General features: G+C 34.7%; 1 long non-coding RNA gene across 1 annotated transcript; it reads right to left on the bottom strand.

Annotated features, from left to right (window-relative positions):
• Positions 1 to 8,253: 8,253 nt before the first annotated feature.
• Positions 8,254 to 8,567, bottom strand: LOC110882609. The gene is made up of 2 exons (XR_002560145.2): positions 8,507 to 8,567; positions 8,254 to 8,431 (listed from the first exon to the last, which is right to left on the bottom strand). It is a non-coding gene; the product is annotated as an uncharacterized LOC110882609 (long non-coding RNA).
• Between the last annotated feature and the right edge of the window lie 14,976 nt (positions 8,568 to 23,543).

Raw genomic sequence — 23,543 nt, 5'->3', positions numbered from 1 at the left:
GTAATTCTATATTCAGTATCTTGGTTGTTTATTGCTTGGCTATCTGAGTCTTGTTACTGATTGATTACTTGCTTGCGTTTCTGTTTACTATGGGTGATAGGACTGAGCCTTCTGTTACGTTGATTAGCAAACTTGATGCTAGTGATCCTTTATACTTACATGCTAGTGATTCTAGTGGGCTTACTGTTGTTAATATCAAGTTAAAGGGAACTGAGAATTATGTGGTCTGGTCTAATGCCATGAAACTTGCATTAATGGCTAAAAACAAATTAGGGTTTATTGATGGTACTTGTTCTAGGTCTAAAACTGATGATGTTTTAGCTAGTCAATGGGATCGTTGCAATTCTATTGTTTTAACTTGGATTCTAAATTCTGTTTCGGATGAGTTGTATGTTGGTCAAGTATATTCAAAACTTGCTTCAGAGGTTTGGAATGACTTAAAAGACACATATGATAAGGTTGATGGTTCTGTGGTCTTTGGTTTGTATCAAAAAATTAATTCTGTGAGTCAAAATGGGACTAGTGTGTCTGAATATTATCATAGAATCAACACAATGTGGAAACAGTTTAATGCCATCCTTCAGTTACCCTCCTGTACTTGCAATGCCTCTACTAAGTTTAATGAGTTTAGTCACTTAATCAAGCTTATGCAGTTTTTGATGGGATTAGATGACATTTATCAACTTGTTAGGACCAATTTGTTAACAAGGGATCCTCTTCCTACTATTAAAACTGCTTTCTCAATTATATCTAGAGAGGAATCACACAGAGAATCTAATAATGTTTCGAAAACTCCTAATGTTGCTTTTGCTGCTAAGGCAAATAACTTTAATGATAATAAGAAAAAATCTAATAAAGGTCCTAATCCCAATCTTAAGTGCTCTCATTGCAATAAGCTTGGTCACACGGTTGATAGATGTTTTGAATTGCATGGGTATCCTTCCAATTATAGACAAAAATCAAATCAAAATGGTCATCAATGGTCATGGTCTAACAATTCTGTTAGTAATGCTGCTAGTTCTTCTGTGAGTGATAAATGTGCTAGTTCATTGAATTCTTTAACTGCTGATCAATTTTCTAAGTTGTTAGGACTGCTAAATGAGAACAGAACTGAAGATACCAATAAGTCCAATGTAGGAGGTAAATGCAATAGTTCCTTCTCTTCACTAGGTTGGAACAAGAAAGTTTTTTGTTTTAACTCAAATGATGTTTCAACACAGAATCTGAATTGGATTATTGATTCTGGTGCAAACCAGCATATGGTTACGACTAGTGAAAACATGTTTAATTTAGTTGATGTCTCTGAGTATAACATAACTGTTAAACATCCAAATGGTACTAATGCTAAAGTCACTAAAATTGGTTGTTTCAAACTATCAGATTCTGTGGTTCTAAAAGACGTCTTTGTCATTCCTGAATATTGTGTGAATCTTATTTCTGTGTATAAGTTAGCCAAGGATAATAAGCTTAGAGTTGTCTTTGATGAAAATGCTTGCTATATTCAGGATTTATGCTTAAAGAAAACCCTGGTGACTGGTAGACAATCTGAGGGTCTATATTTTTGCGGTAACTATCATGGTTCTGCTTTTACCTGTTTAAGTAAGGCTGAAAATATAAAGCTCTGGCACTCTAGACTGGGTCATCCAGCTGAACAAGTGTTAAATGTTTTACAAATTAAGTCTGAATCTAATGAAATTAATCCTTGTGATGTGTGTCACAAGGCTAAACAACATAGGATTCCTTTTCCGCTTAGTGACCATAAATCAACTAAGGTTGGAGATCTTGTTCATCTAGATGTTTGGGGACCTTACAAGGTTACTAGTATAGAGGGATATAAATACTTTCTCACCATTGTTGATGACTTTACCAGATCAGTTTGGGTTTATTTAATGAAATCAAAATCTGAAGTTTTTGAAAACATACAAAGTTTTTATAACCTGGTTAAAACTCAATTTGAAGTTAATATCAAGGTGTTCAGGAGTGATAATGGTTCAGAATTCATTAACTCGCAAATGTCATCTTTTGTCAAACAAAAAGGAATCATTCATCAAACGTCCTGTACATATACTCCACAACAGAATGGTGTTGTGGAGAGGAAACATAGACACTTGTTGAACATTGCAAGAGCTTTACTATTTCAGTCTAATGTCCCTCTTAATTTCTGGTCAGAATGTGTTCTTACTGCTTCCTACTTAATCAACAGGCTTCCTTCTTCTGTGTTGCATGGCTGTTCTCCTTATGAAATGTTGTTTGGTTTCAAACCTTCTCTTGATCACTTGAAAGTTTTTGGTTGTCTATGTTATTTTACGGTTTTAAATAATCTTGATAAACTTGAAGAAAGAGCTGAAAAATGCGTCTTTATGGGATATTCAAACTTTAAAAAGGGATATAAAGTTTGGAGTCTTGATCAAAAGAAATTTATCTTTTCTAGGGATGTTAGTTTTCATGAAACCGTGTTTCCTTTTAAAAATAATGCATGTTCTGGTTTAGAAAATCCTAAAAACTTAAATCAATTAAATTTTTTTGATAACTTTGAATTTTCAAGTGATGTAAATCCCAATGATGAAGAGAAGGTCTCCACTGACTCAACTACCTTGACACAGCAACACAGTGATGAGGTTGAATCACCTGAGGATAGTGATACTCAGCAATCATCAGGGACTGATGATTCATCTGAGAGTAATGAGTCCTTAAGGAATGAAACCGGTCCTGTGAGGGCTGAGTCTAGTAGTGTTAATGACGAGTCAAACCTTCCTGAGGGTACAATTCCCACTAGAAGATCCTCTAGATCCTCAACTGCCCCAAAAAGATTTGAGGACTTTATTGTTGGAAATGCTAGATATAGCTATGATAAGTATGTTGACTATTCTAGTTTGCCTAGTGAAAATGTGTGTTTTGCTGCTAATATTAATAAACTGGTTGAGTCTTGTTCTTATAAAGATGCTATTAAAGATAAACGGTGGGTAGATGCTATGAATGATGAATTGTCAGCTCTGTATAGGAATAATACGTGGGATATCGTTGACTTACCTAATGGAAAAAAACCTATTGGGTGTAAATGGGTCTTTAAAGTAAAGTATAAGTCAACAGGTGAAATTGATAGGTTTAAGGCTAGACTTGTTGCAAAGGGATTTAATCAACGGGAGGGAATAGATTTTGAGGAAACCTTTTCTCCCGTTGTTAAAATGGTTACTGTGAGGTGTGTTATTAGTATGTCTGTTCAGAATCACTGGCCGTTATACCAACTTGATGTGAATAACGCTTTTCTATATGGTAATCTTAGAGAAGAGGTCTATATGTCATTACCTGATGGTTTAAGTGTTGAAAATCAAGTTAAAGTGTGTAAGTTAAACAAGTCTTTATACGGTCTGAAACAAGCTCCACGTATGTGGAATGAAAGGCTTGTTCAGGTATTGGTCAAAATTGGTTTTAATCAGTCCAAATGTGATCATTCCCTGTTTATTAAGTCTGTTAATTCTGTGTTTGTTGTTCTTCTTGTTTATGTTGACGATATTGTGTTAACAGGAAACAGTGAAGATGAAATAAATAAGGTTAAACATCTTTTAAAAACTGAATTTTTAATAAAGGATCTCGGGTTATTAAAATTCTTCCTGGGAATTGAAGTGATAAAAACTGCTGATGGTGTGTGTCTTACTCAAAGAAAGTACTGTATGGATCTATTGAATGAATATGGGATGAGTGGGAGTAAACCCACTAGTTGTCCCATAGAACAAAATCATGTTTTGACAATTTAACAAAAAAGGAGTCAAAGAATGTTGATGTTACCCAATATCAAAAACTTGTAGGTAAATTAATTTACCTATCTCATACTAGGCCAGATATAGCCTACTCCGTTCATTATTTGTCTCAGTTTATGCATAAACCTACTGAGGCTCATACTCAAATTGCTTTTAAGCTATTAAGATACTTAAAGGGTGCTCCTGGTACTGGAATTTTATTTAAAAAGGGAAGTTCTTTCCATCTAACCGCCTTCGCTGATTCTGATTGGGCAAAATGCGTTGACAACAGAAGGTCCGTCACTGGTTTTTGCATATTTCTTGGTGCGTCTTTGATTTCTTGGAAAAGTAAGAAACAAAGTGTTGTGTCAAGATCGTCCGCCGAGGCAGAGTATAGGTCAATGTGCAGTGCCACATGTGAAGTATTATGGTTGATAAACCTTCTTAGAGAATTAAAAATTGATGTTGACATTCCTGTTGAGCTAAAGTGTGATAATAGTGCAGCTTTATCTATTGCTGCGAACCCTGTGTTTCATGATAAAACTAAGCATTTTGAGGTTGATCTCTTTTTCCTAAGGGAAAAAATTGCTGCTGGGATGATTAAAACCCTTGGCGTTAAGTCCGAACATCAATTGGCTGACCTGTTCACAAAAGGCTTATTGCCGAAGGCTCATTCCAACATGTGTAAGTCTTTAGGTCTTTTTAATCATTTCGCACATTTAAACTGAGGGGGGATGTTAAAATAACAAGTATTTTCCAGTTTAAATGTTTATGTTTTTTATATCCAGTTCTTTTTTTTCTTTTCCTATTCTTAATTTTCTCTTCTTTCTGTTTTGTGAGGTTCTCCTGCTGGGCCGCCTTTTGTCTTGCTGCAGTTGGGCTTGGAACAGCCGTTTGGGCTTCCCTTTGCTGCGTGGGCTTCGCTGTGTCTAGGGCATCAGCTTTGCCCTTTTTATTTGGGGTTGCGAGAGGTGCACAGGCATCATCAACAGCCTTATCTCTACAGGCTTATTGCTCTCATCAGAACTTTCGATTCTAGTTCTTTCTTTCAGCAGTCTTGTTCAAGTATTTAGAGATCTTGTTTTGGTCTCTGTTTGTAACGTATCATTACCTGACCTGGGCTGTTTATTTAAGCCGGTATTCTTGCCGGTTTCTGTTTTGTACTCTTGGATTCAATCACGCCGACTGGTGTCGTAATAAAATTTTGTGTGCTCTTGATATCTTGTTGTTGACAGGCTATTGCGCCATTTGGATTATACTATAGCCGGCTTTGTAGATATAGAGGAGACAGAAAATGTATGATTAGTGTTAGAAAATTTATTTGATTTTTCTAAGTCAGGATAAAATTTAGGCTACACATGGACATTACAAATTACAAATAAATTAATAATTCATACCCAGCTACGTGACAAGCAGGCCAGGCCTCACCATGTTTTGAAAATCCCTTGGCTTATCCTAATTACATGTAAACTCGTGTTTCATGGGGTGTTTCGACATAATCACATGTAAAAAATTTATAAAATTATCCATACCAAGCTCATGCCACATACCGCACAAGGTTCCATTATTTCATTCTGGTGAAGAGGGGTACCATAAAGATATTAAGAGTATATTAACCGTTTTAGCACATATTGGCTTATAAATATTTCGACGCGCCACTTCCCAACCACGCGTGAAGCCAAGCTAGAACCATTTTCACGTGTGGAATGCTGCGCCGGTATTGTTTGGTTCACGGCATGCATGGAGGCCCTTGCCTGAAGAATACATGGCTGCCGCATCCCCTTTTAACCGTTACTTGAGTTAAAAAAAAATAAACCAAAAAAATACTGTTTTGAGAATGGTAATAATTCATCAATAAACTTTGCTTTTGATGTCATTTTTATTCAAGAATAATAATTTGGTATGTCCTTATCAGTTACATCTAATTATGTATTATAAGATCATATCAAGTACTTTGATTGCAAATCGTTTGATCTTGATGTATTGAGAATATATTTATATGTTCAATGATTATATGTCCAGACGTGCCAAATTTGTTTCTACGTAATTAAAATAATGCCTAGCTCCCACATGCTTTGTCTTTAGGGTATACGGGGCGTTCGCGGGGAGTGGTGCGGAGTGTTGGCTTGCCGCGGGGGCACACCGCCGCCAACAATGTTCACGGCATGGGGTGAGTCCAATTCGGTGGACAATCATCGCGCTTGAATCTGACCGTTGAAACAAAGATAAAGAGCCGTTGGACATTTAAACAGCTATAAGCCGTTGGAACAAATATAAAATCATGTTTTTACATTGCATTTTTCACCCCATTCATACAACTCTCAAAGAATACTATGGATATATAAAACAAGAGCGATGGCAAGAAAAAAATTTCGGTGGACAAGCACCAAGAATACAAATTTATGAAACAAGAAAGATAAAGGACCAGCAACCTCGAGCGAAAGGTCGATTGGTATGTCCGATAAGCTCCAATAATACAAATCTATGAAACAAGAATTGGTGGATATTAAAAAGGAAAGAGTAGAAAAATTTATGGAGTTGGCGGGTGAACATCGAGAGACGTTGAGATCGATTAGGTTTGATAAGGATCTCGAATAGGCAGCACGACAATATTTCACCAGAGATGTTAGAAATCACACTAGCACGAAAATGGGAGATCGCCAAAAAATATAAGTGGCGATATAGTTTCTAAATATTTTATGTTTTTATTTTTTAGTATGTCTAATTTTATTTAGTGTTTTTTATTTTTTTTTAGTTAATGTAATTTTAGTTAGTTTTATTTAATGTAATGTTTTTTAAGTAATTTTAGTTAGTTTTTTTATTTAATGTACTTTTATTTTGTTAAAATTATCTTTCATTTATTAATTAATTAATAGTTTATAAAAAAAAGAGAAAAAATAGTTTCTCCCACCTCATGAGGGGTGCACCCCTTATGTTTTTTGGCAAGAGGAAAGTTAGAGAGTGAAAATGATATGACAATATATGATTGAGTTAAAAAGAATTTCCCCCCACCTCATGAAGGGTACTCCCTTTTCACCCTTTATACAGGTATCTCATGTGTATTTATTTTGTAATTTATGTAATAATTGTTTATTTATATAAATTTGATAAACAGAAAATGTTACTTACTACTACAAAACTATTGTGGAGGCAAATGATATTAACAATGTGGATACATTTAGTATGAAAATAAACACAAACTAAATGATTGTTGTACTTCTTAAAATCCGTTATATAGTACATAAAGTTATAACTTTAATGCCCCGTCATCTAAAGATGTTATTCCGAAAACTCTAATCACTTGGCATTTGATAAAAGAGTGATACTTTGTCTATTGATCTCCATTGGATTGTAGAGGAGTACCCACTTTGTAGGGGTCTCTATGAATTCATGTAAAATGTTTAAACTCGCAAAAATGTGACCATATTCCTTAATGATAAACATAAAAATTGATTTATAAACAGGCCTATATTAGATAGTATGTCTTATTTCAACACAACTACTTCTAAACCATAAAAATTAATCTGTAAATGGGCCTATATTAAAATTGGTATAGGTGTACTATTTAAAAAAAATTAATTAACACACACCCACACACACACACACACACACATATATATATATATATACTAGCCATTTACCCGCGCGATGCGGCGGGAGTGACGATTTACAATAGAATACTCGTTTACCGTTAGTTTATCACCTATAGGTTTGGCGGGAGTGACGATTTACAATAGGATACTCGTTTACCGTTAGTTTATCACCTATAGGTTTGTTGTTCTTCGATTTCAATATGGCGCGATAAATTGTAGCAAGTGAATTTAGAGAGAAAAATGGCTCAAGATTTTAGGGTTTCATTGTTTAGAGATGTAATCCGGGTCAAGTAGGATCTATTAGTACCTTATGTAATTGAAATTGTAATCCGGGTCAAGATTTTAGGTTCCTTTGTCCAACTATTTATACTTGTATTAAACATAACTACAAAAACAACATTAAAATGTTAAGTGTTGAAAAGGTAACGCTGTCTGATTACTTACTGCACGTTGGCAGATATTTACCAATACATATGCTCTAAAGGTCAAGTCAAGATTTGAAACCTGCCAACCGATGGGTCAATATTGTGTTTTATAACAGATGAAGTGATGGCATATCTAGTAAAGTTAACCACATAACCCAACCAACCATTTTCTTGCTACAACTAACTGATTCCGAAGATCCATTTTTAGAGTTCGAAAGCCTATTTTGACCCGTTAGTTGACCCAAACAATGAACTTGAGTGGCAATGCACACAAAGAATAACTATACCTTTTGTTGTGCATGACACTTCGTACAAGTGTATACAAGATAATCAATAATGAATACATATTGGTAGCTAGCATCATAAATATGAAATTATCTTGTTTTTGTTGGTCCAATAGTCGTTCCCATTCAAGCATCAGAAATATGTAGGTGGTTTCTAATATATAATCAGAACATGCATACATACATACATCTGTTTTTGTTTTTTAAAAAGTAGTTCACTACAGCATGATTGCTTTTTATTATAAACTTGAATGGCTATCATTTCAAATCCAGAAAACTGATTTGGGCTCGATTCAAGCCGACCGGTGTCACTGCAGTAGTCATAGAATAGAGTAAGTACGGAAGTTCTTTGTTGCGTCAAACCACAGGTTCAACCTCTGTTCCCTATTACCCTGCATATACCAAACAAACTTGCGATTAGTTTATGCACAGCTATTCATAATCATTTTATCATGAAATAACGATACCTGAACAAATGTCTCGCTCGACCAATAGTTTCCCTTGACGCATTATGCAAGGTTCGCTCGGTCCAACAACTCAAGCAAATGTTTTCTATGTTTTTTAGGGGGAAGATGGGTGCATCTCTCCACAGGGCATACAAGACACAGGTCATTGGCGGAAGCCCGCCAAATTTAACATATAAAGTTTTTTTATATGTTAAATATGGCGAGCTGCCGCCAATAACCTATGTTTTGTATGCCCTGGGAGAGAAGCACCCATGTTCCCCCTAAAATGCAAAGAAAACATTTGCTTGAGTTGTTGGATAGATTACACAGGCTCAGTTTTTGCATCACAGCCTCAAACACTTTCAGTTCAGATAGATTATACAGGCTCAGTTTTTGCATCACAGCCTCAAAACACTTTTAGTTCAGACAGATTAAGAACACAAGGTCAGCTTATGCATCATAGACTCAACACTTTTAGTTCAGACAGATTAAGAACACAAGCTCAGCTTTCGCATCACAGCCTCAAACACTTTCAGTTCAGACAGATTAAGAACATTTGGACGGAAGATGTATAACCTTGTAAAGGGTAAAAGGGTTTGTGTTTTCTTGTTCCTTAACAGTTGTACATTGTGCATTAAGTGTTTTTTCAACACCTTGTTCAATTACCATCTTGTCCTTCACATATGTTTATTAAGAACACAAGCTCAGCTTTCGCATCACAGCCTCAAACACTTTCAGTTCAGACAGATTAAGAACACAAAATCCGGAGTACACAACAAGAGTAATTTGCCACGAAACTTAAACAACCTTTAAAGCATGAAGTACACGTGTTTTAAGCATAAGAAACAAATATGTAACCTGACAGAGTTAGCTTATGCATCATAGCCTCAAACACTTTCAGTTCAGACATATTAAGAACACAAGCTCCGTTAGTTCTCGCAAAGTCAACCATGATAAAAAGAAATCAAGTATTAGTAAAGATTTGATACTAGTTATAACCAGTACACTATTAACTTAAAATAAATTTAATATAAATGACATTTTGTCAAGTTGCAAATATAAAAACCTTTATTCTAAAAAAAAGAAAAGAAAATTGATGAATGATGATAAACTTTACTTTACCTCTGCTTGAGTGAGCATGAGACCACTAAGTGACGGAACATTCTGCATATGAAGCCCCCATCGATTCGAATGAAGCAGCGTTCAGCGTCACTAAAGCCGATTCCGAGACTCTCCAAGCAGATACACTTTCTCCGGCAGCCAGAAGATCGGAGTGAGCTTGTTCTGTAAAAATAGTGATCGTGACAGTCGTTAACCAAAGGTATAACTAATTAAATTCAGATCCTAAAAAAAGGTTTCCTTGCGAGTTGCGAGTGACATACCTGAACTGTTCTTGAATCTGACATGGGATGGTGAGACCGCATCTATGGTCAAGCCTGAACTGTTCTTAGACCTTTTAAAAGGAAGACCTTTAACACTGGGTTGCTAAGATAGCTCGTTGGAATGATGACCTGTCATAGCTTGGGTGTTACGTAAACCGTCCATTTGACTTCACACGGATCACCATATGCTTTCTCTCTCAATGCTCACACATCTCACAAAACAACATCACATCTCACAAAAAGGGATGCCAAAAGCAGGGAAGTACAATCAACAGGAAAAAGCAACACTTTACTTTTGTGTGAAAGACAGCTTGCTTGCTGCAGTCTCTATAATATATCAACACTCTTCCATACACTGTTTGAAAGACAGCATGCTTGAAAGACAGCATGCTTGCTTCAGTCTCTATAAATAATTCAGAGATATCTACACTCTACTCACACTTTACAAACTCTCAACTACACTCAACTGGAAGACTCAGACATGTAATTGAGAGATGAACACAACTACGGGTAAAGCCATGGCTGCAACACACGGTTGCAAAGTGAGAACTATGCAACCTGGATATTGCCCCGCCAAGATGCTACTCGGATCTTCTATGTACCCTCAAAATACAATCCTCATCACAGTCTATTGTGTTATGTAACCCCGCTTTAAAGCATGATGTACAAGAGTAATTTTCCACTAAACTTAAACAACCTTTAAAGCATGATGTACAGCTGTTTTAAGCACAAGAAACACATATGTAACCTCACAGGCTCAGCTTATGCATCATAGCCTTAACAGTTTCAGTTCAGACATATTAAGAACAAAGCTCAGCTTATGCATCATAGAGTCGACAGGCTCAGCTTATGCATCATAGAGTCGACAGGCTCAGCTTATGCATCATAGAGTCGACAGGCTCAGCTTATGCATCATAGCCTCACAGGCTCAGCTTATGCATCATAGCCTCACAGGCTCAGCTACAACACTTATCATCCCCAAAAATGACCTAAATATCATAATTATCACAAAACCATGACACTTATCAGTCCCAAAAATGAAGGAAAAGATCAAAATATAACAGAACACAGTAAAATCAAAACTACAAAAACAATTTATCCTTTCACTATGTCATATCTGAAATTAACCTAACTATCATCACCAAAAATACAAATTCAAATATCACAAAACTTTCAACCTAATTTGAAATAACCGCATCTACTAACAAATCCACATCAAGATTAAAGATAAATCAACATTTAGAACCTAACCTGAGTCGATTCATCACAAAACACATGCGAAAATCCTTCGTAAACCTCAGATTTCGTCCTTCGAACATCCGTCAAGCTCTTCCTATCACTTTAATAAACATATATCAAAGACAAGATGGTAATTGAACAAGGTGTTGAAAAAACACTTATAATGCACAATGTACAACTGTTAAGGCACAAGAAAACACAAAACCATTTACCCTTTACACGGATCTACATCTGCCGTCCATTTTTTTAACTTTATCACACGGATCTAGATCTGGACCGTCCATTTCACTTCACAGTCTATTATGCATCATAGCCTCACAGGCTCAGCTTATGCATCATAGCCTCACAGGCTCAGCTTATGCATCATAGAACACTTGGGAAACATCCAAGTGATATATCGTATAGTACTTTATAGAGACTGCAGCAAGCAAGCTGTCTTTCAGACATGTACTTTTAGATCTGTGAATCTGTGATAATACTTTTACAACTGGAAGACTCAGACATGTAATTGAGAGATGAACACAACTACGGGTAAAGCCATGGCTGCAACACACGGTTGCAAAGTGAGAACTATGCAACCTGGATATTGCCCCGCCAAGATGCTACTCGGATCTTCTATGTACCCTCAAAATACAATCATCATCACAGTCTATTGTGTTATGTAACCCCGCTTTAAAGCATGATGTACACGAGTAATTTTCCACTAAACTTAAACAACCTTTAAAGCATGATGTACAGTTGTTTTAAGCACAAGAAACACATATGTAACCTCACAGGCTCAGCTTATGCGTCATAGCCTTAACAGTTTCAGTTCAGACATATTAAGAACACAAGCTCAGCTTATGCATCATAGAGTCGACAGGCTCAGCTTATGCATCATAGCCTCACAGGCTCAGCTTATGCATCATACCCTCACAGGCTCAGCTTATGCATCATAGAACACTTGGGAAACATCCAAGCCATCTAGGTCGTATAACTTAGGACCTTAGTCCGACAACCATCAAACTCTGCCATCTGTCCGGCCCTTAGAAACACCTTTGTCTTACTAATCTGCATGTGACATATAAACAAACAAGTAAACATAAAAAAAATTAAAAAGGTAAATCCTAACTAAAACATCGGATGTAGGAAATAACCGCATCTACTAACAAATCCACATCAAGATTAAAGATAAATCAACATTTAGAACCTAACCTGAGTCGATTCATCACAAAACACATGCGAAAATCCTTCGTAAACCTCAGATTTTCACAAAACCATGACACTTATCAGTCCCAAAAATGAAGGAAAAGATCAAAATATAACAGAATAAAGTAAAATCAAAACTACAAAAATCATCACCAAAAATACAAATTCAAATATCACAAAACTTTCAACCTAACTTGAAATAACCGCATCTATCTACTAACAAATCCACATCAAGATTAAAGATAAATCAACATTTAGAACCTAACCTGAGTCGATTCATCATAAAACACATGCAAAATCCTTCGTAAACCTCAGATTTTCACAAAACTATGACACTTATCAGTCCCAAAAATGAAGGAAAAGATCAAAATATAACAGAATAAAGTAAAATCAAAACTACAAAAACAATTTATCCTTTCACTATGTCATATCTGAAATTAACCTAACTATCATCACCAAAAATACAAATTCAAATATCACAAAACTTTCAACCTAATTTGAAATAACCGCATCTATCTACTAACAAATCCACATCAAGATTAAAGATAAATCAACATTTAGAACCTAACCTGAGTCGATTCATCACAAAACACATGCGAAAATCCTTCGTAAACCCCAGATTTCGTCGTTCGAACATCCGTCAACCGCTTCACCAGAAAAGTAAGAATCACAAAAGAACATGGTAAGATATATAACACTCATTGCAACTTATCAGAACATCAAACGAATCCCTTGTTCAAATCTGTGGATCCCTAGATCTGCTCATGAAACGGATCTGGTGATAGATTCAAACGGATCTGGTGATAGATCTCATGAAACCCTAGATCGCCGAGAAGAGAGAGAGAAGAGAGAGAGAAGAAGATCTGATGTTGTTTTGTGAGATGTGTGAGCATTGAGAGAGAAAGCATATGGTGATCCGTGTGAAGTCAAATGGACGGTCCCGATGTTGATCCGTGTGAGAAAGTAAAACATCTGGACGGCAGATGTATACCCTTGTAAAGGGTAAAAAGGGTTTGTGTTTTCTTGTGCCTTAACAGTTGTACATTGTGCATTAAGTGTTTTTTCAACACCTTGTTCAATTACCATCTTGTCCTTCACATATCCTTATTAAAGTAGTATATATATATATATATATATATATATATATATATATATATATATATATATATATATATATATATAGGAGAAGGATCCGTTAGGAACCGCCCTTTATTGCGAGAACCAGTGTGAACACAAACAGTAACACCTAAAAAACACCAAAATAGAATTTTTTTTTAACTATTTTTTTTTGAAAAAATCGCTATATTTTGTTTATAAAAAAAATTCAAAAAAAAATTGAGTAACAGTTATCCATACACATGTGCATTTGTATCATTTCTTTGACAAATTCTGTATTTCATTACAAATATTAGACAATTGCGCTTTCATTTACACTACCACGTGTAATACACTACTTTTTACGTTAACAATATTAGAAATGCACATGTGCATCTGTGACAACCCTCATACTTGCATGTATCCGTACGATTAATTAATATTAAATTGTGCTTAATGACTATGCTTAATTACAACTGATGACGTAACTGCTTTATGATTTCTGCATTTTCAGCTTTTTAACATACTAGTCTTGTGCAGAAAATTGACTAAATGGTCCTGAATGCTTTCCTAGGTGTTGGGAATTAAAAGTGTTACAAATAGTTATATAAAAGACACTATACGGAATAACTTAGCACTTTAACGAAACGGTATCTAACCGAACAACCGGACAATACCCGGAACACCAACATTTTGCCAGAAACATTGTTTTATTATTTTTGGACTAGTTATGATCCCCGAATACCCCAACACATTATATAAAGTGTCATACAAATAATACACTAGATATTACACTAAACACCCTAACTATTTACCTACTTACCCACAAAAGTTACACTTACCCCCCCCCCCCAATCAAAATTCATGGCCCAAGAGGGGGACCCCACTCATAGATTTTGTTTAATATTTTATTTAGATTGATTGCTTGAGATCTTGGACATAATATTGAGAAATCTCTACAAGTATGGTGGCATAGATTATGAGATCATTTCATATCTTTCACTCTCTCACTTCACAAGATCACCATATCCCACTAGATCTTCATTCTAATATTTTATTAGATTACTTGCTTGTTTGAGTAGCCAAAATATGGGGGAAGAGATTATAAGTATGGAGCATAAGATTGCAATATCATTCCAAATCATTTCACATCTTCTCAAAATCACCACCATACCTCCACACCATACCCACTAGATTTTATTTCTTATTTTATTTAGATCTCTGCTTGATTTGGCAGACATAATCTTGGAAGTAAGATTATAAGTATGGTAGGAAGATTCATGAGATCATCACACAACACAACCTCACTCATCCCTCTCACTCTTTCCTCTCCCTCTCGGCTCACACTTGTGCCACCACCACCACCACCTTGACACCACCAATCCACCATATTCATCAAATCCCAAGTTCATTCAAGTGTTAGAAGGTGATCCTTGAAGCTTGAAGCTTGTGGATCATCAAGGAGCTCTCTTACTTGCTTTTACACACCAAAATTCATCATCATTTTCTCTAGTAATCTCCCCTAGCTTTGAGCTAGTTGTGAGTTCTTGATTTACCCTTGTTTGCTTCTACTTTAATGGTTAAAAGATGTAGTATGTTGATTATCACTACAACCCTAAAAGACATGAACATAAATCTTGAACATAAAGATGTAATATGATGAAATAATGCTAGTATGATGTTGTTTTGTATATGTTGATGATGGCTACTTGATGAAAACTTGTACTCTAGAAATCTGATATGAATGATGGTACTTGACATGATAAATCTGAGTTAAATAAACAATAACCTGCTGTAAATGACTTATGATCTGATGTTAGTCGTTGTTAGAAGGTGTTGTGATCATATGCGCGTATTTTAGTAACATTTAAGCGATTACAGCATGTTGAGTAACATTTACAGCCAACTTCAGTTGGCTGTAAACGGACAGTTATAAATCAAAAAATTGATTTTCTAAAGTCTAAATTATGTGTTTCGAAAAACGAATCAAATGGCACTGGAATCATATTTTTTCGAGGTCGTTTACTATTTTTAAAGGTCCGTTTTGTACAGCAGCAAAAGCTGCTTTTTTACTACAGAAAATGTGTGTTATGATTTTCGTCATAACTTGAAATCTATGTAGAATTAGCTCATGAAATTTGTACTGTAGATGACCACTGATGTCGTTGTAATGCTCCAACTGGAATTTTATCAATCGGACTTACGATGAATTTTAAATGAATTATTCCGTGGACTGCAGTTAGAAAGTGACGAATCTGATTTCAGTCCAGTAAATGATTTTTTTATAAATTATTGGTAATGAATTGGATTTCGATATTTTTACACAGTAATATTTGGATCGTTTAAAACATTCTGTAAAAGTTTGGGATTTTTTGGAGTAAGTTAACTATTTTATTAAAATTCCCGAAAACAGCCCAGTTTTGAATGTTAAAGCTGAAACGACATAAGTAGTAATTTGCGTGTCTAAATGTCGGGTAGGTTATCTGAGAATGATCTAACGTGTTATATGTCAATGGAAGTGTTATGTGCAATATCGTATGTTTGCTTTTGAATGGGTATAGATGGGATGTTTATATGGGCGTGAAATGTTAACGTGAGTGCGTGCTATGTGATAGAAGTAATGAGTAGATAAACCGTACGTAGGATACGTGTTATGCATGCACGAGAAACTGATTGTTGTCTGTACCTTATTAGGATGTGTTTGATTCCTGATTATTAGAGTAACTAATCTAACCGAGCAAACCAAGGTGAGTTCACACTCTTTCTAAAGCATGGGATTCCCGGTGGTTGGGAATGGGTTAAAGAACTAAAACGGAATCTGCATATCCTCCTTGGGTAGGATATGTACCGCCATCCTCCATGGGTAGGATGCCAATATTAATCCTGCGTATCCTCCTTGGGTAGAATACGTACGTTCATCCTCCTTGGGTAGGACAACAACCTAAACTACTAGCCAAAACTCTATCACCTAAGTCCTTCATTTTTGTATCGACTTAATCGCCGAAGCCGATGGCGAGTGGGTCATTAGTTAATAGCGCTATAAGGTATGACAAACCTCACAGCGTGCCGGTAGGACGGGCGTGTACTAATGGATCATGGCAAACAGTCAATGATGATAGACATTGACTTAGGGCACAACTTACTTTCGTCAGTAGTCGATATGGTAACGGTCTACTGGTTCACATGGAGAAGCCCCCACCGATTATGGATATGGTTTGGGGAAAACAAAGATACTGGTTAACTCGTGGTATACGAAACAACTCATGGTTTTCAAAACAAACTTGTAAATCTAAACAACCAACTGTGAACTCGCTCAACTTTATTGTTGACCCGTGGTTACATGCCTTGCAGGTCGTTAGGTGCTTATGACTGAGAGGAGTGGTCGTTGTGGGGACATGGAATGTTGAGTTCCATGTTAAACGTTTAAACTTTATAAACTTATTGCTTATGTTTGGGTTTTACCTTTTATGTTTCCGCCGTTAACTTAAAGTTGGTTACTTTCTTTTGGACACCAATTATATTGTGTTTGGTTTTAATTACTTAATTACGTTGTTCAATATGATTGGTGGCTTGATCCTGGTCATGTCACGCCTCCATGCGGTGATACTCCGCTTGTGGATTTTGGGGGTGTGACAGCATCTATATGTATCAACATGAAATAAGGTGTGTAGGTACACTACTTTCTCTTTCATCTATCATTCCATCCATAATACACAAACATGCACATGTGCATTTTTGTCATTTCTTTGACAAATTCCGTAGTTCATTACAAATATTAGACAATTGCACTTTCATTTACACTATCATATGTAATACACTACTTTTTACGTTACAAATATTAGAAATGCACATGTGCGTCTATATGTATCAACATGAAATAAGGTGTTTTGGTACACTACTTTGAATACACTTTCCCTTTCATCTATCATGCCATCCATAATACACTACTGTTACCTTCTACCATCCATAATACAATACCATTACCTCCTACCATCCATAATACAATACCATTACCAATATTTTCACTTTATTACATGTATATTAACACCATTTATACCATCCAATCAACATATTACATCATAAATTGACAACTATAACCAAACCATCAACCACTAGATATAACTAACCAAAAAACATGTATATGGGCCTACTTCTCCATTCAAAATCACAAACTTTTTGTATCAAAACACGTTATATCATGGTTATACATAATGATGCACATGTGCATTTTAAATATTGGTAATGTAAAAAGTAGTGTATTATGGATGGTATTGTAAATTAAAGTGCAATTGTCTATTACTGATAATGTATTACGGAATTTATCGAAGTAATGATACATATGCACATGTGCATGGATAACTGCTACTCGAAAAAAAAATTTTTTGCTAACTAAATATAGTGATTTAAAAAAAAAATATTAAAACTTTTTTTGATTGCTTTTTGATTTTTTTTTTAGATTTTATTTTGTGTTCACATTAGTTCTCTCGGTTCTCGTAATAAGGGTGGTTCTCAAATGAACCTTACCCTATAAATATATATATATATATATATATATATATATATATATATACGCTAGAATGAAAACCATCTCCAGTTGTAAGAACCGCGAGAACCAGTTCCTAACCATTAGATCTTCAAGATCAATAGATGAGATTAAAAGTAACTAAAAATAATATTAAATGTTTTTTGTCTTATGTCTTTAACATTTTATTTCAAAAGGGTAATTTAGTAAAATGACTCTATTTTGTCTTTTTGTGTTTATTGTTTTTTATTAGTTTTTTGTATTATTATATTACTTTTTATTTTTTAAACATAATTTTTTTATTAAAAGCATTTTTAAATTCAGATTTTTTTTAAAGATTTTTTATACTTTTTACAATTTAAGTTTTACGTTAAACTTTTTACGTTTTACATTTTTTTAACGCGCCATTTTTACGCCCGGTTTTTTCAAGCGCCGTTTTTACACGTTTTTTTAACATGCCGTTTTTTTACAATTTTTACGTTTTACGTTTTACGTTTTACGTTAAATTTTTTAAACTTTTTACGTTTTAAGTTTGATGTTAAACTTTTTACGTTTTACGTTTTACGTAAAACTTTTTACGTGTTACGTTAAAATTTTTACGTTTTACGTAAAAGTTTTTACGTTTTACGTTTTACGTAAAACATTTTACGTTTTACGTAAAAACTTTTTACATTTTACGTTTTTACGTTTTACGTTAAAAAGTTTACGGTTTAACTTTTTTTTTACAAAAACTTTTTTAAGCAAAAACGAACGCACCCAAAACCGTAAACTTTTTTACGTTAAACTTTTTACGTTTTACGTTTTTATGTTTTACGTCATACGTTAAAAAAGTTTACGTTTTTACGTTAAAAAGTTTACGGTTTTAGTTTTTTTTTCAAAAACTTTTTTAAACAAAAACGAACGCACCCAGAAATCTTAACTCGGTAGGTGTCTCAGATAGATTTTTATCATCATCGACTGGGAAAGAAATAAAAAATCAACAACAAAAATTAAAAACAATGTTTGGATTCTTGAAAAAAACGGGGCCTGGCTCAGATTTTTTCCGATAATCAGAGGCTGCAAAGTGGGGTTGCAGGTTCAAAAAGCTACCATCCACCAACCGTGCCGCGCCATCGTCATCAAAATATATGTTTTTTTTTTCATCATTGCCGCCCAAATCCAAACGGATCAAAACCAAATAGTTGATTGTTCGAAATCTACCAAAAAGCACCAGATTCAAAGATTCAAAAAGCACCACCAATCATTAAAAAACATCAGCAAAAAATCCAGATTCAAAACATTCAAAATCACCAGCAAAAAACCTTACCAACAAACACATGAACATCATTAGCCGTAACAGAAACCAACAAGGAAAGGGAGGCCAAAGATACCGCCACCAACCCCAACGCCACCACAACCGAACACCAGTCGCAAGGGTGGCGGCGGAGAGGAAAGGGAGGCCAAAAACCCACCACTGCCACCATCGTCGCCGTAAAAAACCCACCACCGCCACCGCCACCACCGTCTTCGTCAATCCTCACCACCACCACCACCACCATCTCCGTCTTCGTCAATCCTCACCACCCCCACCGTCTCCGTCTCCGCGCCGACTTGAGGATGATGTTGAGGATGATTGTCGCCCGGAGAAGATGATTGTTGGCCGGAGAAGATGATTGTTGGCCGGAGATCGTGGTGACCGGAAGGTGGATAACGGTGAGAATGGTTGCTGAGATTATCAGAGATGATGTAGATGATGAAGCTTCGGTTTTGGGAATATGGTGGGGGAGACGATCGAAGATGAAAATGGTGGCTTGAATATGGAGATCTGCTTAGTTTTGTGAAGATGGGGATCTACTTTTTGAAGAGACATGTCTGGTACATTTATGAAGAGAGAGGTGAGATTTGATATTTGGGGTAAATGACTAAACTACCCCTTTTCCTGATTGGTTGAGAGTGGTTCTCATGGTTTTTACAACTGCAGGTGGTTTTCATTTTAGCGGTCTCCTATATATATATATATATATAGGGAATGTTCAAATGAAAACCAATAGTAACGCGAAAACTCGAAAACTAACTAAAAAAAGCCTAAAAAACATAACAATTTTTTTTTTCATACCAATTTCTGTTATTTTAGGTATATAAAAAAACTTAAAAAAATTGTAGTGCACATGTGTATGTGTGCTACAAATGTGAATTATTACACATATGCACTACAATTTTTTTTTAATTTTTTTATATACAAAAACTAGCGATTTTTAATAAAAAATTGCAAAAGAAAAAATTAGTGTGTTTTTTAAGCTTTTTTAGTTAGTTTTCGAGTTTTCGCGTTAATAGTGGTTTTCATTTGAACCATCCCCTATATATATATATATATATATATATATATATGGCAAGGATAAATCGAAAACCCACTTCAGTTGACTAAACCCTGAAAACCCATTAATCACCATTGATCAAACTAAATGAATGGCTGAGATTAACTTTGAGCCATGAGTTTCTTTAGTTCCTCTTTTTCTGTATTTTTAATACACTCATTGTACCATAAGGGTAATATGGGAAACATTTTTTCATCTCTTACTTACAAGAAAGACAAAAGTCTGCATGATCCAGAACTCTCAAAATCGGCGGCATTATTACACTCAATACTTCACTCTTCGTCATTTCAAAACTTCAAAACATCAAAACACATTCTCTCTCTTCCCAAAATCTTCATCAAACCTTCTCATCTATAACCAAATCACCGGAGATATTCAACTATACCCACAATCACCGGCCAAAAATCGCTTAAAGATCTTCAAAATCGCCGTAGAATATCAACGATCGCCAGAGATATTCAACAATCACTGGAGAATTTCAACGGTCACCGCCGGAAAATAATCAGGCTAAAAACGAGAGGGTTTCCGGTGCGTCGCTTCTTTGTTGACTAAAATCATCAACTTTGTTTTAGCTATTCAGAATTAGGGAGTTTTATAATAGAGATTATAGGGTTTTTTAAGACTTTTCAAAATGTTCGATTGCTTTATACCCATTTGGGTTTTCTTAATGACAGGTACCGTTAGGGTTTTTTGTTTGTTTTAAATAATCTCACTTGTTAAAAAGAAAGTTGATAATTTTAGCTAGTTATGAATTTTCTTTTAGAGATACAGATTTGGGATGTGTGAAAATAAAGATTATAAACTTTTAAACCGTTTTCAAAGTGCTCGGTTTCTTCATACATCTGGCTTTTTGTTAATGACAGGGTAGCATTAGGGGTTTTTGGGATGAACACATGATCAATTGGGGTGGGGGTGGGGGGGTCTGATTTGTGGGTTAATTTTGATTGAGAAAAAAAAATTACACTAATAGTGTGTACTTGTTTATCTATACACAATGAGAAATGGTAACACAAATGAAAAGTTTGGGGATAATAAAAAATAGAAGCATAAAAATGTGGGAAGAATGTTCATTCTGAGTAAAAAAAAACTCTGCTTGCTATAAATTGATCTGGGCCATAATGATCTACTGGTGATTGTGGTCCTGTATTTGTTATCTACTGGTTATTTGTGTGTGTTATAAAAGTCATGTGGACCATATATTGACTGCCTCTTAATCTCATACTTTGCAGTAATCCGTTGTAACAGCTAAGGATAGCAAAAACAAATCCAACAAAAAAAAAATGACCATAGGTGCTTATAAATTACAAAACTTGTGATCAACTATGCTTACAGATTAAAATACATCTTATTTTATTGATGTTGATTACAAATAAAAAATGCAGGTAAAAAGGTTCGTGATATCCTGGTGCTTGAGAAGCGCAAAAACAGGCAACAAATATGTGCGTAACTACTTTGAATTCATTACATGTTTGTTGTCATGTTTATGTCTAATTTCCATAAGCTTTCTAAAAACAGTGACACCGGATACTAATACATGCGGACCAGCAATGCGGACAAGGGGAGCTAAAAAAGGTTTAATTTTAGTCTTTTTTTTTTGTTAAGACATATTTTGTAAAGGTTGTTAGTAGTTCGTGATTTATATAAAACTTGTACAAATGTAGTTAAGGAAGCGCTTTGTGACGAGAAGGTACACAGAAGAAAGCTAATAAGTACGTAAAAGCATTTTTTTTCTTTTGATTGTCTTATAGTTATGTTTTATATAAATAATAAAACACATATGGTGCCTCAGTTTCACCAGACAGTGACTTGGACACCGCATGGAAAACATGGAGAAAAGAAAAAAAGGTACATTTTTTTAATGTATGGAACTTTTGGTTACATCTTTCTTGAATCTAATATTTGTGTACATGACTTTTAAAACATTTGTAAGGTGACGACGATCAGGACGGGCCGGCAACACGTACGAGAGGAGGTACAAAACTGTACTAGACGTGATCTTTGGGAATCTAAATAAATATATGTTTCGATACTTGGCTTCGGTACTTTAATGCTAATTGTTTACAAAAATGCATATTTACAGCTCAGCAATCGCATGCGGATAGCAAACCAAAGAAAAATGTCAAAAGGAAACGAATAAGTACGTACACACACCCCACTACTTGTTTCCTTCTTTATAAAATATGAAAATCGTAACCGAAAGTTGTTATCTTAGTTTCAGCAGATGGTGACTCAGAGATGACTGCAGATACAGCTCTGCCAATACAGGATGCAATTGGTGTAAAAAAACAAAAATAGTAAAACATGAACGGGTGAAAACCCGAAGTGGCAAACACGCAAAAACGACGCATAAGTGGGCTAAAATAAAAACACGTTCGTCCCCGGCAGTTGATCCAAAGACTATCGATGATCCTCAAGATGATCATATAGATGATGATTACTCCTGTAACATGTGGGTTTTATATTATGTACTTGTGTTTTTTTGGTAAATTTTTTATTTTTTGTTAACTTAATGAACATGTATTATACTATAAAATTTTTATAATGTTATTAAGAAATCCTAGTAAGTAAAAAATAAGTAGCTTAAAATGGCACAAAAAAAAAATATCTTGATATTGCATGGTTATATAATGCAACACTTCATGTTCCATTATCATATACGTTACACTATCATATTTGTTATAAAAAATGCGTTAAACGCTTGTTACATTATCATACATGTTACAAATATCATATGTATTAAAAAAAGAATAACAATAAATTACATCTAATATCTAATATGTTTTCCACAAACTAATTAATAAAAAAAAAGTTGTCAGAATAAAAATTGAAACTTACAAATATCTTGAAGGTATAATGAATATTATATATGGCTTTGGGTACTTGAACAAACAAAAAATATATAGAGCCAAAATAAAGTCAAACTACCTATAACCTATAAAGTAAATCTACATCATCATTATATGACTGATTTGAAATTGTCATTTCCCAATGTAAGATAATATAAAAAAAGGTAGAAAGTCCAAATTCATCTTTCCCTAGAATTGAAAAACAATCTCTTTCTCTCTCATAGTTGTTTTCAAAATTCATCTTTCACAATTGAGTCGTCGGTAACTTACAAAATTCAAATCATCTAGAAATATAACACTTAATTCAAAATTTAAAACCTACTGCATTTATTTTATATACATAATAAAAACTTGAACTATATCTATATACTATATATAAGCATTTCACATGTATAAATTTGTAATTTCCTACACAAATTTTAAGACGGCAGA

Source organism: Helianthus annuus, chromosome 10 (assembly GCF_002127325.2).
Source record: "Helianthus annuus cultivar XRQ/B chromosome 10, HanXRQr2.0-SUNRISE, whole genome shotgun sequence".
Taxonomy (NCBI): Eukaryota; Viridiplantae; Streptophyta; class Magnoliopsida; order Asterales; family Asteraceae; genus Helianthus; species Helianthus annuus.
Note: the sequence above shows the minus strand (reverse complement) of the source record. Positions and strands in the feature narration are given on the sequence as shown.